Raw genomic sequence first — 18520 nt, 5'->3', positions numbered from 1 at the left:
TGAGCATCTATTTTCTTGGGAAGTTGAAAAGAAAGGATGAAGACCCAAACTACCAGCAGGCCGAAATAGCTCAGTTGGGAGAGCGTTAGACTGAAGATCTAAAGGTCCCTGGTTCAATCCTGGGTTTTGGCACAATTTCAACTTCTGCTTTTCATGTCACAAAAGCTGTTTGGAGTTAAATCAACGCTCTTCTTTATCAAAACCTTTTATCAATCTGATCAACAACACAATCAATTCAACATATTATTTACTTTCTGTCTTCCTTTCAAAGTTGCTTCCACCTCTCTTGTATTCAACTATGCCTCATTTATTTGAAACTTCTTGCTTTATTTTAAAGTAAAGCTTTGCCTGCATCAGCCTCCAATTCCCCTTATACAAAACTGTCAGTAGTCAGATGACATAGCTTGTACACCCTGGCCATATAGGTCTGTGTTTCAGAGTATAAGTCAATTCAGAGTTTAGAAAAAAAAATTCTACCTACATTGTCCCCTAAAAAGGATATTCACTCATCAGACCAAGTTACCTGCTGAATGATACTGGACACTTTAACACATAACTATAAACGAAAATAGAATGACCAGGTTCTGTATGTATCGTCTACAATTATTAATAATACATCAGGAGGCCACAGGGACTTGTTGGCTGAAATATCTCAGTTGGGAGATCGTTAGACTGAAGAGCTTAAGGTACCTGATTCAATCCTGACTTTCAGCACAGTGCGAGGGGATCCTACATTCTTGCAAAATATTTCTTGAAATCAGCTCTAGTTTTTTTTTCTTCATTTCTCAAAATATTTTATCAACTGATCAACAACATGATAACTTCAACAAAAAGTTGTCTTTCTGTCCTCCTTCTAAACTTGCTTCCACCTCTCTTGCCATCAGCTTTGATGACGAATTTATCCCATTTTATACTTTTTTCAAAGTAAACTCTTGTCTGCATCAGCTTTCACTTCTCCTTGAACAAAGTTGTCAGTATTGAGATGACATAGCTTACCTACTCAGGCGACATACGTCTGTGTAATACAGTGCTGGTCCACTTAGAGTTTTAAAAGAAAAACGACCTAACATTTATCCCAAAAACGCTACTCACCCATTTCACCAGTTAGCTGCTGAACAATGCAGGACACATTAAAACACAGCTCTAACCTCAGATTGAAAATCCAGGTTCTGCATCTCTGTTCTGGGATTGTTCAAAAAAAGAGGCTGAATAATATAGCTGCTGGCAGGCCGAAATAGCTCAGTTGGGAGAGTGTTAGACTGAAGATCTAAAGGTCCCTGGTTCGATCCCGGGTTTCGGCACATTTTGAACTTCTGCTTTGCATGCCACAAAGACTATTTTGAGTCAACTCATATTGACTTTGTTTATAATGATCAAAACCTTTTATCAAGATAATCGACAACACAATTAATTCAACATATTATTTACTTTCTGTCTTTCTTTCAAACTTGCTTCCACCTCTCTTGTATTCAACTTTGCCTCCTTTATTTCCCAATTCTTCCTTTAATTGAAAGTAAAGCTTTGCCTGCATCAGCCTCCAGTTCCCCTTATACAAAACTGTTAGTAGTCAGATGACCTAGCTTGCCGACCCTCGCCATATAGGTCTGTGTTTCTGAGTATAAGTCCATTCATAGTTTACAAACATCATCTAACTAACTTGGCTCCTAAAAAGGAAATTCACCCATCAGACCAATTTAGCTACTGAATAATACTGGACAATTTAACACATAACTGCACATGCAGATAGAGTGACCAGGTTCTGCATTTATCTTTAACAATTATAAAAAATACAACAGAAAGCCAAAATTGCCAGCTGGATGAAATAGCTCAGTTGGGAGAGCAGTAGACTGAAGATCTAAAGGTCCCTGGTTCAATCCCGGGTTTAGGCACATTTTGAACTTCTGCTTTGCATGCCACAAATGCTATTTGGAGTCAACTCATATTGACGTTGTTTATAATGATCAAAACCTTTTATCAAGCTGATCGATAAGACAACCATTTCAACATATTTTTTACATTCTGTCTTTCTGTCAAACTTGCTTCCACCTCTCTTGTATTCAACTTTACCTGCTTTATTTGCCAATTCTTCCTTTAATTGAAAGTAAAGCTTTGCCTGCATCAGCCTCGAGTTCCCCTTATACAAAACTGTTAGTAGTCAGATGACCTAGTTTGCCTACCCTCGCCATATAGGTCTGTGTGTCTGAGTATAAGTCCATTCATAGTTTACAAACATCTTCAAACTAACTTGGCTCCTAAAAAGGAAATTCACCCATCAGACCAATTTAGCTGCTGAATAATATTGGACAATTTAACACATAACTGCACATGCAGATAGAATGACCAGGGTCTGCATTTATCTTTAACAATTATCAAAAATACAACAGAAAGCCAAAATGGCCAGCTGGATGAAATAGCTCAGTCGGGAGAGTGTTAGATTGAAAATCTAAAAGTCCCTTGTTCAATGCTGGGTTTCGGAAAAGTCTGAGAGGTTTCTTGCTTCTCACAAAGTATTTCTTGGTATCAGCTCAAGTTTTTCTTTCTTTATTTATCAAAATATTTGATCAACTGATCGACAACATGATCAATTCAACATAGAATTGTCTTTCTGTCCTCCTACTAAATTTGCTTCCACCTCTCTTGCATTCAGCTTCGACTACAAATGTTTCCTATTTTATGCTTTTTTGTAAAGTAAACTCTTGTCTGCATCAGCTTCCACTTCTCCTTGAACACAGATTTCAGTATTCAGATGACATAGCTTACCTACTCAGGCCAAATACCTCTGTGTAATATGGTGCTAGTCCATTCAGAGTAAAAAAAAAAGCTACCTAACCTGGATCCGAAAAATGCTATTTACCTATTGCACCCGTTAACTGATGAATGATACAGGACATCTTAAAACATAGCTCTAGCATGAGGATGAGCATCTATTTTCTTGGGAAGTTTAAAAGAAAGGATGAAGACCCAAACTACCAGCAGGCTGAAATAGCTCAGTTGGGAGAGCGTTAGAGTGAAGATCTAAAGGTCCCTGGTTCAATCCCGGGTTTCGGCACAATTTCAACTTCTGCTTTTCATGTCACAAAAGCTGTTTGGAGTTAAATCAAAGCTCTTCTTTATCAAAACCTTTCATCAATCTGATCAACAACACAATCAATTCAACATATTATTTACTTTCTGTCTTCCTTTCAAACTTGCTTCCACCTCTCTTGTATTCAACTATGCCTCATTTATTTGCAACTTCTTGCTTTATTTTAAAGTAAAGCTTTGCCTGCATCAGCCTCCAATTCCCCTTATACAAAACTGTCAGTAGTCAGATGACATAGCTTGTACACCCTGGCCATATAGGTCTGTGTTTCAGAGTATAAGTCAATTCAGAGTTTAGAAAAAAAATTCTACCTACCTTGTCCCCTAAAAAGGATATTCACACATCAGACCAAGTTACCTGCTGAATGATACTGGACACTTTAACACATAACTATAAACGAAAATAGAATGACCAGGTTCTGTATGTATCGTCTACAATTATTAATAATACATCAGGAGGCCACAGGGACTTGTTGGCTGAAATATCTCAGTTGGGAGATCGTTAGACTGAAGAGCTTAAGGTACCTGATTCAATCCTGACTTTCAGCACAGTGCGAGGGGATCCTACATTCTTGCAAAATATTTCTTGAAATCAGCTCTGGTTTTTTTTACTTTATTTCTCAAAATATTTTATCAACTGATCAACAACATGATAACTTCAACAAAAAGTTGTCTTTCTGTCCTCCTTCTAAACTTGCTTCCACCTCTCTTGCCATCAGCTTTGATGACGAATTTATCCCATTTCATACTTTTTTCAAAGTAAACTCTTGTCTGCATCAGCTTTCACTTCTCCTTGAACAAAGTTGTCAGTATTGAGATGACATAGCTTACCTACTCAGGCGACATACGTCTGTGTAATACAGTGCTGGTCCACTCAGAGTTTTAAAAGAAAAACGACCTAACATTTATCCCAAAAACGCTACTCACCCATTTCACCAGTTAGCTGCTGAACAATGCAGGACACATTAAAACACAGCTCTAACCTCAGATTGAAAATCCAGGTTCTGCATCTCTGTTCTGGGATTGTTCAAAAAAAGAGGCTGAATACTATAGCTGCTGGCAGGCCGAAATAGCTCAGTTGGGAGAGCGTTAGACTGAAGATCTAAAGATCCCGGGTTTCGGCACATTTTGAACTTCTGCTTTGCATGCCACAAAGACTATTTTGAGTCAACTCATATTGACTTTGTTTATAATGATCAAAACCTTTTATCAAGATAATCGACAATACAATTAATTCAACATATTATTTACTTTCTGTCTTTCTTTCAAACTTGCTTCCACCTCTCTTGTATTCAACTTTGCCTCCTTTATTTCCCAATTGTTCCTTTAATTGAAAGTAAAGCTTTGCCTGCATCAGCCTCGAGTTCCCCTTATACAAAACTGTTAGTAGTCAGATGACCTAGCTTGCCGACCCTCGCCATATAGGTCTGTGTTTCTGAGTATAAGTCCATTCATAGTTTACAAACATCATCTAACTAACTTGGCTCCTAAAAAGGAAATTCACCCATCAGACCAATTTAGCTACTGAATAATACTGGACAATTTAACACATAACTGCACATGCAGATAGAGTGACCAGGTTCTGCATTTATCTTTAACAATTATAAAAAATACAACAGAAAGCCAAAATTGCCAGCTGGATGAAATAGCTCAGTTGGGAGAGCAGTAGACTGAAGATCTAAAGGTCCCTGGTTCAATCCCGGGTTTAGGCACATTTTGAACTTCTGCTTTGCATGCCACAAATGCTATTTGGAGTCAACTCATATTGACGTTGTTTATAATGATCAAAACCTTTTATCAAGCTGATCGATAAGACAACCATTTCAACATATTTTTTACATTCTGTCTTTCTGTCAAACTTGCTTCCACCTCTCTTGTATTCAACTTTACCTGCTTTATTTGCCAATTCTTCCTTTAATTGAAAGTAAAGCTTTGCCTGCATCAGCCTCGAGTTCCCCTTATACAAAACTGTTAGTAGTCAGAAAACCTAGTTTGCCTACCCTCGCCATATAGCGTGTGTCTGAGTATAAGTCCATTCATAGTTTACAAACATCTTCTAACTAACTTGGCTCCTAAAAAGGAAATTCACCCATCAGACCAATTTAGCTGCTGAATAATATTGGACAATTTAACACATAACTGCACATGCAGATAGAATGACCAGGGTAGAAAGCCAAAATGGCCAGCTGGATGAAATAGCTCAGTTGGGAGAGTGTTAGATTGAAAATCTAAAAGTCCCTTGTTCAATGCTGGGTTTCGGAAAAGTCTGAGAGGTTTCTTGCTTCTCACAAAATATTTCTTGGTATCAGCTCAAGTTTTTCTTTCTTTATTTATCAAAATATTTGATCAACTGATCGACAACATGATCAATTCAACATAGAATTGTCTTTCTGTCCTCCTTCTAAATTTGCTTCCACCTCTCTTGCATTCAGCTTCGACTACAAATGTTTCCTATTTCATGCTTTTTTGTAAAGTAAACTCTTGTCTGCATCAGCTTCCACTTCTCCTTGAACACAGATTTCAGTATTCAGATGACATAGCTTACCTACTCAGGCCAAATACCTCTGTGTAATATGGTGCTAGTCCATTCAGAGTAAAAAAAAAAGCTACCTAACCTGGATCCGAAAAATGCTATTTACCTATTGCACCCGTTAACTGATGAATGATACAGGACATCTTAAAACATAGCTCTAGCATGAGGTTGAGCATCTATTTTCTTGGGAAGTTTAAAAGAAAGGATGAAGACCCAAACTACCAGCAGGCCGAAATAGCTCAGTTGGGAGAGCGTTAGACTGAAGATCTAAAGGTCCCTGGTTCAATCCCGGGTTTCGGCACAATTTCAACTTCTGCTTTTCATGTCACAAAAGCTGTTTGGAGTTAAATCAACGCTCTTCTTTATCAAAACCTTTTATCAATCTGATCAACAACACAATCAATTCAACATATTATTTACTTTTTGTCTTCTTTTCAAACTTGCTTCCACCTCTCTTGTATTCAACTATGCCTCATTTATTTGAAACTTCTTGCTTTATTTTAAAGTAAAGCTTTGCCTGCATCAGCCTCCAATTCCCCTTATACAAAACTGTCAGTAGTCAGATGACATAGCTTGTACACCCTGGCCATATAGGTCTGTGTTTCAGAGTATAAGTCAATTCAGAGTTTAGAAAAAAAAATTCTACCTACATTGTCCCCTAAAAAGGATATTCACTCATCAGACCAAGTTACCTGCTGAATGATACTGGACACTTTAACACATAACTATAAACGAAAATAGAATGACCAGGTTCTGTATGTATCGTCTACAATTATTAATAATACATCAGGAGGCCACAGGGACTTGTTGGCTGAAATATCTCAGTTGGGAGATCGTTAGACTGAAGAGCTTAAGGTACCTGATTCAATCCTGACTTTCAGCACAGTGCGAGGGGATCCTACATTCTTGCAAAATATTTCTTGAAATCAGCTCTAGTTTTTTTCTTTATTTCTCAAAATATTTTATCAACTGATCAACAACATGATAACTTCAACAAAAAGTTGTCTTTCTGTCCTCCTTCTAAACTTGCTTCCACCTCTCTTGCCATCAGCTTTGATGACGAATTTATCCCATTTTATACTTTTTTCAAAGTAAACTCTTGTCTGCATCAGCTTTCACTTCTCCTTGAACAAAGTTGTCAGTATTGAGATGACATAGCTTACCTACTCAGGCGACATACGTCTGTGTAATACAGTGCTGGTCCACTGAGAGTTTTAAAAGAAAAACGACCTAACATTTATCCCAAAAACGCTACTCACCCATTTCACCAGTTAGCTGCTGAACAATGCAGGACACATTAAAACACAGCTCTAACCTCAGATTGAAAATCCAGGTTCTGCATCTCTGTTCTGGGATTGTTCAAAAAAAGAGGCTGAATACTATAGCTGCTGGCAAGCCGAAATAGCTCAGTTGGGAGAGCGTTAGACTGAAGATCTAAAGGTCCCTGGTTCGATCCCGGGTTTCGGCTTATTTTGAACTTCTGCTTTGCATGCCACAAAGACTATTTTGAGTCAACTCATATTGACTTTGTTTATAATGATCAAAACCTTTTATCAAGATAATCGACAATACAATTAATTCAACATATTATTTACTTTCTGTCTTTCTTTCAAACTTGCTTCCACCTCTCTTGTATTCAACTTTGCCTCCTTTATTTCCCAATTCTTCCTTTAATTGAAAGTAAAGCTTTGCCTGCATCAGCCTCCAGTTCCCCTTATACAAAACTGTTAGTAGTCAGATGACCTAGCTTGCCGACCCTCGCCATATAGGTCTGTGTTTCTGAGTATAAGTCCATTCATAGTTTACAAACATCATCTAACTAACTTGGCTCCTAAAAAGGAAATTCACCCATCAGACCAATTTAGCTACTGAATAATACTGGACAATTTAACACATAACTGCACATGCAGATAGAGTGACCAGGTTCTGCATTTTTCTTTAACAATTATAAAAAATACAACAGAAAGCCAAAATTGCCAGCTGGATGAAATAGCTCAGTTGGGAGAGCAGTAGACTGAAGATCTAAAGGTCCCTGGTTCAATCCCGGGTTTAGGCACATTTTGAACTTCTGCTTTGCATGCCACAAATGCTATTTGGAGTCAACTCATATTGACGTTGTTTATAATGATCAAAACCTTTTATCAAGCTGATCGATAAGACAACCATTTCAACATATTTTTTACATTCTGTCTTTCTGTCAAACTTGCTTCCACCTCTCTTGTATTCAACTTTACCTGCTTTATTTGCCAATTCTTCCTTTAATTGAAAGTAAAGCTTTGCCTGCATCAGCCTCGAGTTCCCCTTATACAAAACTGTTAGTAGTCAGATGACCTAGTTTGCCTACCCTCGCCATATAGGTCTGTGTGTCTGAGTATAAGTCCATTCATAGTTTACAAACATCTTCTAACTAACTTGGCTCCTAAAAAGGAAATTCACCCATCAGACCAATTTAGCTGCTGAATAATATTGGACAATTTAACACATAACTGCACATGCAGATAGAATGACCAGGGTCTGCATTTATCTTTAACAATTATCAAAAATACAACAGAAAGCCAAAATGGCCAGCTGGATGAAATAGCTCAGTCGGGAGAGTGTTAGATTGAAAATCTAAAAGTCCCTTGTTCAATGCTGGGTTTCGGAAAAGTCTGAGAGGTTTCTTGCTTCTCACAAAATATTTCTTGGTATCAGCTCAAGTTTTTCTTTCTTTATTTATCAAAATATTTGATCAACTGATCGACAACATGATCAATTCAACATAGAATTGTCTTTCTGTCCTCCTTCTAAATTTGCTTCCACCTCTCTTGCATTCAGCTTCGACTACAAATGTTTCCTATTTCATGCTTTTTTGTAAAGTAAACTCTTGTCTGCATCAGCTTCCACTTCTCCTTGAACACAGATTTCAGTATTCAGATGACATAGCTTACCTACTCAGGCCAAATACCTCTGTGTAATATGGTGCTAGTCCATTCAGAGTAAAAAAAAAAGCTACCTAACCTGGATCCGAAAAATGCTATTTACCTATTGCACCCGTTAACTGATGAATGATACAGGACATCTTAAAACCTAGCTCTAGCATGAGGTTGAGCATCTATTTTCTTGGGAAGTTTAAAAGAAAGGATGAAGACCCAAACTACCAGCAGGCTGAAATAGCTCAGTTGGGAGAGCGTTAGACTGAAAATCTAAAGGTCCCTGGTTCAATCCCGGGTTTTGGCACAATTTCAACTTCTGCTTTTCATGTCACAAAAGCTGTTTGGAGTTAAATCAACGCTCTTCTTTATCAAAACCTTTTATCAATCTGATCAACAACACAATCAATTCAACATATTATTTACTTTCTGTCTTCCTTTCAGACTTGCTTCCACCTCTCTTGTATTCAACTATGCCTCATTTATTTGCAACTTCTTGCTTTATTTTAAAGTAAAGCTTTGCCTGCATCAGCCTCCAATTCCCCTTATACAAAACTGTCAGTAGTCAGATGACATAGCTTGTACACCCTGGCCATATAGGTCTGTGTTTCAGAGTATAAGTCAATTTAGAGTTTAGAAAAAAAAATTCTACCTACCTTGTCCCCTAAAAAGGATATTCACTCATCAGACCAAGTTACCTGCTGAATGATACTGGACACTTTAACACATAACTATAAACGAAAATAGAATGACCAGGTTCTGTATGTATCGTCTACAATTATTAATAATACATCAGGAGGCCACAGGGACTTGTTGGCTGAAATATCTCAGTTGGGAGATCGTTAGACTGAAGAGCTTAAGGTACCTGATTCAATCCTGACTTTCAGCACAGTGCGAGGGGATCCTACATTCTTGCAAAATATTTCTTGAAATCAGCTCTATTTTTTTTTTCTTTATTTCTCAAAATATTTTATCAACTGATCAACAACATGATAACTTCAACAAAAAGTTGTCTTTCTGTCCTCCTTCTAAACTTGCTTCCACCTCTCTTGCCATCAACTTTGATGACGAATTTATCCCATTTTATACTTTTTTCAAAGTAAACTCTTGTCTGCATCAGCTTTCACTTCTCCTTGAACAAAGTTGTCAGTATTGAGATGACATAGCTTACCTACTCAGGCGACATACGTCTGTGTAATACAGTGCTGGTCCACTCAGAGTTTTAAAAGAAAAACGACCTAACATTTATCCCAAAAACGCTACTCACCCATTTCACCAGTTAGCTGCTGAACAATGCAGGACACATTAAAACACAGCTCTAACCTCAGATTGAAAATCCAGGTTCTGCATCTCTGTTCTGGGATTGTTCAAAAAAAGAGGCTGAATACTATAGCTGCTGGCAGGCCGAAATAGCTCAGTTGGGAGAGCGTTAGACTGAAGATCTAAAGATCCCGGGTTTCGGCACATTTTGAACTTCTGCTTTGCATGCCACAAAGACTATTTTGAGTCAACTCATATTGACTTTGTTTAAAATGATCAAAACCTTTTATCAAGATAATCGACAATACAATTAATTCAACATATTATTTACTTTCTGTCTTTCTTTCAAACTTGCTTCCACCTCTCTTGTATTCAACTTTGCCTCCTTTATTTCCCAATTCTTCCTTTAATTGAAAGTAAAGCTTTGCCTGCATCAGCCTCCAGTTCCCCTTATACAAAACTGTTAGTAGTCAGATGACCTAGCTTGCCGACCCTCGCCATATAGGTCTGTGTTTCTGAGTATAAGTCCATTCATAGTTTACAAACATCATCTAACTAACTTGGCTCCTAAAAAGGAAATTCACCCATCAGACCAATTTAGCTACTGAATAATACTGGACAATTTAACACATAACTGCACATGCAGATAGAGTGACCAGGTTCTGCATTTATCTTTAACAATTATAAAAAATACAACAGAAAGCCAAAATTGCCAGCTGGATGAAATAGCTCAGTTGGGAGAACAGTAGACTGAAGATCTAAAGGTCCCTGGTTCAATCCCGGGTTTAGGCACATTTTGAACTTCTGCTTTGCATGCCACAAATGCTATTTGGAGTCAACTCATATTGACGTTGTTTATAATGATCAAAACCTTTTATCAAGCTGATCGAAAAGACAACCATTTCAACATATTTTTTACATTCTGTCTTTCTGTCAAACTTGCTTCCACCTCTCTTGTATTCAACTTTACCTGCTTTATTTCCCAATTCTTCCTTTAATTGAAAGTAAAGCTTTGCCTGCATCAGCCTCCAGTTCCCCTTATACAAAACTGTTAGTAGTCAGATGACCTAGCTTGCCGACCCTCGCCATATAGGTCTGTGTTTCTGAGTATAAGTCCATTCATAGTTTACAAACATCATCTAACTAACTTGGCTCCTAAAAAGGAAATTCACCCATCAGACCAATTTAGCTACTGAATAATACTGGACAATTTTACACATAACTGCACATGCAGATAGAGTGACCAGGTTCTGCATTTATCTTTAACAATTATAAAAAATACAACAGAAAGCCAAAATTGCCAGCTGGATGAAATAGCTCAGTTGGGAGAGCAGTAGACTGAAGATCTAAAGGTCCCTGGTTCAATCCCGGGTTTAGGCACATTTTGAACTTCTGCTTTGCATGCCACAAATGCTATTTGGAGTCAACTCATATTGACGTTGTTTATAATGATCAAAACCTTTTATCAAGCTGATCGATAAGACAACCATTTCAACATATTTTTTACATTCTGTCTTTCTGTCAAACTTGCTTCCACCTCTCTTGTATTCAACTTTACCTGCTTTATTTGCCAATTCTTCCTTTAATTGAAAGTAAAGCTTTGCCTGCATCAGCCTCGAGTTCCCCTTATACAAAACTGTTAGTAGTCAGATGACCTAGTTTGCCTACCCTCGCCATATAGGTCTGTGTGTCTGAGTATAAGTCCATTCATAGTTTACAAACATCTTCTAACTAACTTGGCTCCTAAAAAGGAAATTCACCCATCAGACCAATTTAGCTGCTGAATAATATTGGACAATTTAACACATAACTGCACATGCAGATAGAATGACCAGGGTCTGCATTTATCTTTAACAATTATCAAAAATACAACAGAAAGCCAAAATGGCCAGCTGGATGAAATAGCTCAGTTGGGCGAGTGTTAGATTGAAAATCTAAAAGTCCCTTGTTCAATGCTGGGTTTCGGAAAAGTCTGAGAGGTTTCTTGCTTCTCACAAAATATTTCTTGGTATCAGCTCAAGTTTTTCTTTCTTTATTTATCAAAATATTTGATCAACTGATCGACAACATGATCAATTCAACATAGAATTGTCTTTCTGTCCTCCTTCTAAATTTGCTTCCACCTCTCTTGCATTCAGCTTCGACTACAAATGTTTCCTATTTCATGCTTTTTTGTAAAGTAAACTCTTGTCTGCATCAGCTTCCACTTCTCCTTGAACACAGATTTCAGTATTCAGATGACATAGCTTACCTACTCAGGCCAAATACCTCTGTGTAATATGGTGCTAGTCCATTCAGAGTAAAAAAAAAAGCTACCTAACCTGGATCCGAAAAATGCTATTTACCTATTGCACCCGTTAACTGATGAATGATACAGGACATCTTAAAACATAGCTCTAGCATGAGGTTGAGCATCTATTTTCTTGGGAAGTTTAAAAGAAAGGATGAAGACCCAAACTACCAGCAGGCCGAAATAGCTCAGTTGGGAGAGCGTTAGACTGAAGATCTAAAGGTCCCTGGTTCAATCCTGGGTTTTGGCACAATTTCAACTTCTGCTTTTCATGTCACAAAAGCTGTTTGGAGTTAAATCAACGCTCTTCTTTATCAAAACCTTTTATCAATCTGATCAACAACACAATCAATTCAACATATTATTTACTTTCTGTCTTCCTTTCAAAGTTGCTTCCACCTCTCTTGTATTCAACTATGCCTCATTTATTTGAAACTTCTTGCTTTATTTTAAAGTAAAGCTTTGCCTGCATCAGCCTCCAATTCCCCTTATACAAAACTGTCAGTAGTCAGATGACATAGCTTGTACACCCTGGCCATATAGGTCTGTGTTTCAGAGTATAAGTCAATTCAGAGTTTAGAAAAAAAATTCTACCTACCTTGTCCCCTAAAAAGGATATTCACACATCAGACCAAGTTACCTGCTGAATGATACTGGACACTTTAACACATAACTATAAACGAAAATAGAATGACCAGGTTCTGTATGTATCGTCTACAATTATTAATAATACATCAGGAGGCCACAGGGACTTGTTGGCTGAAATATCTCAGTTGGGAGATCGTTAGACTGAAGAGCTTAAGGTACCTGATTCAATCCTGACTTTCAGCACAGTGCGAGGGGATCCTACATTCTTGCAAAATATTTCTTGAAATCAGCTCTGGTTTTTTTTACTTTATTTCTCAAAATATTTTATCAACTGATCAACAACATGATAACTTCAACAAAAAGTTGTCTTTCTGTCCTCCTTCTAAACTTGCTTCCACCTCTCTTGCCATCAGCTTTGATGACGAATTTATCCCATTTCATACTTTTTTCAAAGTAAACTCTTGTCTGCATCAGCTTTCACTTCTCCTTGAACAAAGTTGTCAGTATTGAGATGACATAGCTTACCTACTCAGGCGACATACGTCTGTGTAATACAGTGCTGGTCCACTCAGAGTTTTAAAAGAAAAACGACCTAACATTTATCCCAAAAACGCTACTCCCCATTTCACCAGTTAGCTGCTGAACAATGCAGGACACATTAAAACACAGCTCTAACCTCAGATTGAAAATCCAGGTTCTGCATCTCTGTTCTGGGATTGTTCAAAAAAAGAGGCTGAATACTATAGCTGCTGGCAGGCCGAAATAGCTCAGTTGGGAGAGCGTTAGACTGAAGATCTAAAGATCCCGGGTTTCGGCACATTTTGAACTTCTGCTTTGCATGCCACAAAGACTATTTTGAGTCAACTCATATTGACTTTGTTTATAATGATCAAAACCTTTTATCAAGATAATCGACAATACAATTAATTCAACATATTATTTACTTTCTGTCTTTCTTTCAAACTTGCTTCCACCTCTCTTGTATTCAACTTTGCCTCCTTTATTTCCCAATTCTTCCTTTAATTGAAAGTAAAGCTTTGCCTGCATCAGCCTCGAGTTCCCCTTATACAAAACTGTTAGTAGTCAGATGACCTAGCTTGCCGACCCTCGCCATATAGGTCTGTGTTTCTGAGTATAAGTCCATTCATAGTTTACAAACATCATCTAACTAACTTGGCTCCTAAAAAGGAAATTCACCCATCAGACCAATTTAGCTACTGAATAATACTGGACAATTTAACACATAACTGCACATGCAGATAGAGTGACCAGGTTCTGCATTTATCTTTAACAATTATAAAAAATACAACAGAAAGCCAAAATTGCCAGCTGGATGAAATAGCTCAGTAGGGAGAGCAGTAGACTGAAGATCTAAAGGTCCCTGGTTCAATCCCGGGTTTAGGCACATTTTGAACTTCTGCTTTGCATGCCACAAATGCTATTTGGAGTCAACTCATATTGACGTTGTTTATAATGATCAAAACCTTTTATCAAGCTGATCGATAAGACAACCATTTCAACATATTTTTTACATTCTGTCTTTCTGTCAAACTTGCTTCCACCTCTCTTGTATTCAACTTTACCTGCTTTATTTGCCAATTCTTCCTTTAATTGAAAGTAAAGCTTTGCCTGCATCAGCCTCGAGTTCCCCTTATACAAAACTGTTAGTAGTCAGATGACCTAGTTTGCCTACCCTCGCCATATAGGTCTGTGTGTCTGAGTATAAGTCCATTCATAGTTTACAAACATCTTCTAACTAACTTGGCTCCTAAAAAGGAAATTCACCCATCAGACCAATTTAGCTGCTGAATAATATTGGACAATTTAACACATAACTGCACATGCAGATAGAATGACCAGGGTCTGCATTTATCTTTAACAATTATCAAAAATACAACAGAAAGCCAAAATGGCCAGCTGGATGAAATAGCTCAGTTGGGCGAGTGTTAGATTGAAAATCTAAAAGTCCCTTGTTCAATGCTGGGTTTCGGAAAAGTCTGAGAGGTTTCTTGCTTCTCACAAAATATTTCTTGGTATCAGCTCAAGTTTTTCTTTCTTTATTTATCAAAATATTTGATCAACTGATCGACAACATGATCAATTCAACATAGAATTGTCTTTCTGTCCTCCTTCTAAATTTGCTTCCACCTCTCTTGCATTCAGCTTCGACTACAAATGTTTCCTATTTCATGCTTTTTTGTAAAGTAAACTCTTGTCTGCATCAGCTTCCACTTCTCCTTGAACACAGATTTCAGTATTCAGATGACATAGCTTACCTACTCAGGCCAAATACCTCTGTGTAATATGGTGCTAGTCCATTCAGAGTAAAAAAAAAAGCTACCTAACCTGGATCCGAAAAATGCTATTTACCTATTGCACCCGTTAACTGATGAATGATACAGGACATCTTAAAACATAGCTCTAGCATGAGGTTGAGCATCTATTTTCTTGGGAAGTTTAAAAGAAAGGATGAAGACCCTAACTACCAGCAGGCCGAAATAGCTCAGTTGGGAGAGCGTTAGACTGAAGATCTAAAGGTCCCTGGTTCAATCCTGGGTTTTGGCACAATTTCAACTTCTGCTTTTCATGTCACAAAAGCTGTTTGGAGTTAAATCAACGCTCTTCTTTATCAAAACCTTTTATCAATCTGATCAACAACACAATCAATTCAACATATTATTTACTTTCTGTCTTCCTTTCAAAGTTGCTTCCACCTCTCTTGTATTCAACTATGCCTCATTTATTTGAAACTTCTTGCTTTATTTTAAAGTAAAGCTTTGCCTGCATCAGCCTCCAATTCCCCTTATACAAAACTGTCAGTAGTCAGATGACATAGCTTGTACACCCTGGCCATATAGGTCTGTGTTTCAGAGTATAAGTCAATTCAGAGTTTAGAAAAAAAAATTCTACCTACATTGTCCCCTAAAAAGGATATTCACTCATCAGACCAAGTTACCTGCTGAATGATACTGGACACTTTAACACATAACTATAAACGAAAATAGAATGACCAGGTTCTGTATGTATCGTCTACAATTATTAATAATACATCAGGAGGCCACAGGGACTTGTTGGCTGAAATATCTCAGTTGGGAGATCGTTAGACTGAAGAGCTTAAGGTACCTGATTCAATCCTGACTTTCAGCACAGTGCGAGGGGATCCTACATTCTTGCAAAATATTTCTTGAAATCAGCTCTAGTTTTTTTTTCTTTATTTCTCAAAATATTTTATCAACTGATCAACAACATGATAACTTCAACAAAAAGTTGTCTTTCTGTCCTCCTTCTAAACTTGCTTCCACCTCTCTTGCCATCAGCTTTGATGACGAATTTATCCCATTTTATACTTTTTTCAAAGTAAACTCTTGTCTGCATCAGCTTTCACTTCTCCTTGAACAAAGTTGTCAGTATTGAGATGACATAGCTTACCTACTCAGGCGACATACGTCTGTGTAATACAGTGCTGGTCCACTTAGAGTTTTAAAAGAAAAACGACCTAACATTTATCCCAAAAACGCTACTCACCCATTTCACCAGTTAGCTGCTGAACAATGCAGGACACATTAAAACACAGCTCTAACCTCAGATTGAAAATCCAGGTTCTGCATCTCTGTTCTGGGATTGTTCAAAAAAAGAGGCTGAATAATATAGCTGCTGGCAGGCCGAAATAGCTCAGTTGGGAGAGTGTTAGACTGAAGATCTAAAGGTCCCTGGTTCGATCCCGGGTTTCGGCACATTTTGAACTTCTGCTTTGCATGCCACAAAGACTATTTTGAGTCAACTCATATTGACTTTGTTTATAATGATCAAAACCTTTTATCAAGATAATCGACAACACAATTAATTCAACATATTATTTACTTTCTGTCTTTCTTTCAAACTTGCTTCCACCTCTCTTGTATTCAACTTTGCCTCCTTTATTTCCCAATTCTTTCTTTAATTGAAAGTAAAGCTTTGCCTGCATCAGCCTCCAGTTCCCCTTATACAAAACTGTTAGTAGTCAGATGACCTAGCTTGCCGACCCTCGCCATATAGGTCTGTGTTTCTGAGTATAAGTCCATTCATAGTTTACAAACATCATCTAACTAACTTGGCTCCTAAAAAGGAAATTCACCCATCAGACCAATTTAGCTACTGAATAATACTGGACAATTTAACACATAACTGCACATGCAGATAGAGTGACCAGGTTCTGCATTTATCTTTAACAATTATAAAAAATACAACAGAAAGCCAAAATTGCCAGCTGGATGAAATAGCTCAGTTGGGAGAGCAGTAGACTGAAGATCTAAAGGTCCCTGGTTCAAACCCGGGTTTAGGCACATTTTGAACTTCTGCTTTGCATGCCACAAATGCTATTTGGAGTCAACTCATATTGACGTTGTTTATAATGATCAAAACCTTTTATCAAGCTGATCGATAAGACAACCATTTCAACATATTTTTTACATTCTGTCTTTCTGTCAAACTTGCTTCCACCTCTCTTGTATTCAACTTTACCTGCTTTATTTGCCAATTCTTCCTTTAATTGAAAGTAAAGCTTTGCCTGCATCAGCCTCGAGTTCCCCTTATACAAAACTGTTAGTAGTCAGATGACCTAGTTTGCCTACCCTCGCCATATAGGTCTGTGTGTCTGAGTATAAGTCCATTCATAGTTTACAAACATCTTCTAACTAACTTGGCTCCTAAAAAGGAAATTCACCCATCAGACCAATTTAGCTGCTGAATAATATTGGACAATTTAACACATAACTGCACATGCAGATAGAATGACCAGGGTCTGCATTTATCTTTAACAATTATCAAAAATACAACAGAAAGCCAAAATGGCCAGCTGGATGAAATAGCTCAGTCGGGAGAGTGTTAGATTGAAAATCTAAAAGTCCCTTGTTCAATGCTGGGTTTCGGAAAAGTCTGAGAGGTTTCTTGCTTCTCACAAAGTATTTCTTGGTATCAGCTCAAGTTTTTCTTTCTTTATTTATCAAAATATTTGATCAACTGATCGACAACATGATCAATTCAACATAGAATTGTCTTTCTGTCCTCCTACTAAATTTGCTTCCACCTCTCTTGCATTCAGCTTCGACTACAAATGTTTCCTATTTTATGCTTTTTTGTAAAGTAAACTCTTGTCTGCATCAGCTTCCACTTCTCCTTGAACACAGATTTCAGTATTCAGATGACATAGCTTACCTACTCAGGCCAAATACCTCTGTGTAATATGGTGCTAGTCCATTCAGAGTAAAAAAAAAAGCTACCTAACCTGGATCCGAAAAATGCTATTTACCTATTGCACCCGTTAACTGATGAATGATACAGGACATCTTAAAACATAGCTCTAGCATGAGGATGAGCATCTATTTTCTTGGGAAGTTTAAAAGAAAGGATGAAGAGCCAAACTACCAGCAGGCTGAAATAGCTCAGTTGGGAGAGCGTTAGAGTGAAGATCTAAAGGTCCCTGGTTCAATCCCGGGTTTCGGCACAATTTCAACTTCTGCTTTTCATGTCACAAAAGCTGTTTGGAGTTAAATCAAAGCTCTTCTTTATCAAAACCTTTCATCAATCTGATCAACAACACAATCAATTCAACATATTATTTACTTTCTGTCTTCCTTTCAAACTTGCTTCCACCTCTCTTGTATTCAACTATGCCTCATTTATTTGCAACTTCTTGCTTTATTTTAAAGTAAAGCTTTGCCTGCATCAGCCTCCAATTCCCCTTATACAAAACTGTCAGTAGTCAGATGACATAGCTTGTACACCCTGGCCATATAGGTCTGTGTTTCAGAGTATAAGTCAATTCAGAGTTTAGAAAAAAAATTCTACCTACCTTGTCCCCTAAAAAGGATATTCACACAT

The 18520-nt window shown here is 37.6% G+C and overlaps 4 non-coding genes across 4 annotated transcripts; all 4 read left to right on the top strand.

Moving 5' to 3' along the window:
• Positions 1-1228: 1228 nt before the first annotated feature.
• TRNAF-GAA (transfer RNA phenylalanine (anticodon GAA)) lies at positions 1229-1301 on the top strand. Its single transcript has one exon. It is a non-coding gene; the product is annotated as a tRNA-Phe (tRNA).
• Positions 1302-5842: 4541 nt separating this feature from the next.
• Positions 5843-5915, top strand: TRNAF-GAA (transfer RNA phenylalanine (anticodon GAA)). The gene has a single exon. It is a non-coding gene; the product is annotated as a tRNA-Phe (tRNA).
• Positions 5916-7009: 1094 nt separating this feature from the next.
• Positions 7010-7082, top strand: TRNAF-GAA (transfer RNA phenylalanine (anticodon GAA)). The gene has a single exon. It is a non-coding gene; the product is annotated as a tRNA-Phe (tRNA).
• Positions 7083-16322: 9240 nt separating this feature from the next.
• TRNAF-GAA (transfer RNA phenylalanine (anticodon GAA)) lies at positions 16323-16395 on the top strand. Its single transcript has one exon. It is a non-coding gene; the product is annotated as a tRNA-Phe (tRNA).
• The last annotated feature ends 2125 nt before the right edge of the window (positions 16396-18520 follow it).

This window comes from Triturus cristatus, chromosome 8, assembly GCF_964204655.1.
Source record: "Triturus cristatus chromosome 8, aTriCri1.1, whole genome shotgun sequence".
Classification (NCBI taxonomy): domain Eukaryota; kingdom Metazoa; phylum Chordata; class Amphibia; order Caudata; family Salamandridae; genus Triturus; species Triturus cristatus.
Note: the sequence above shows the minus strand (reverse complement) of the source record. Positions and strands in the feature narration are given on the sequence as shown.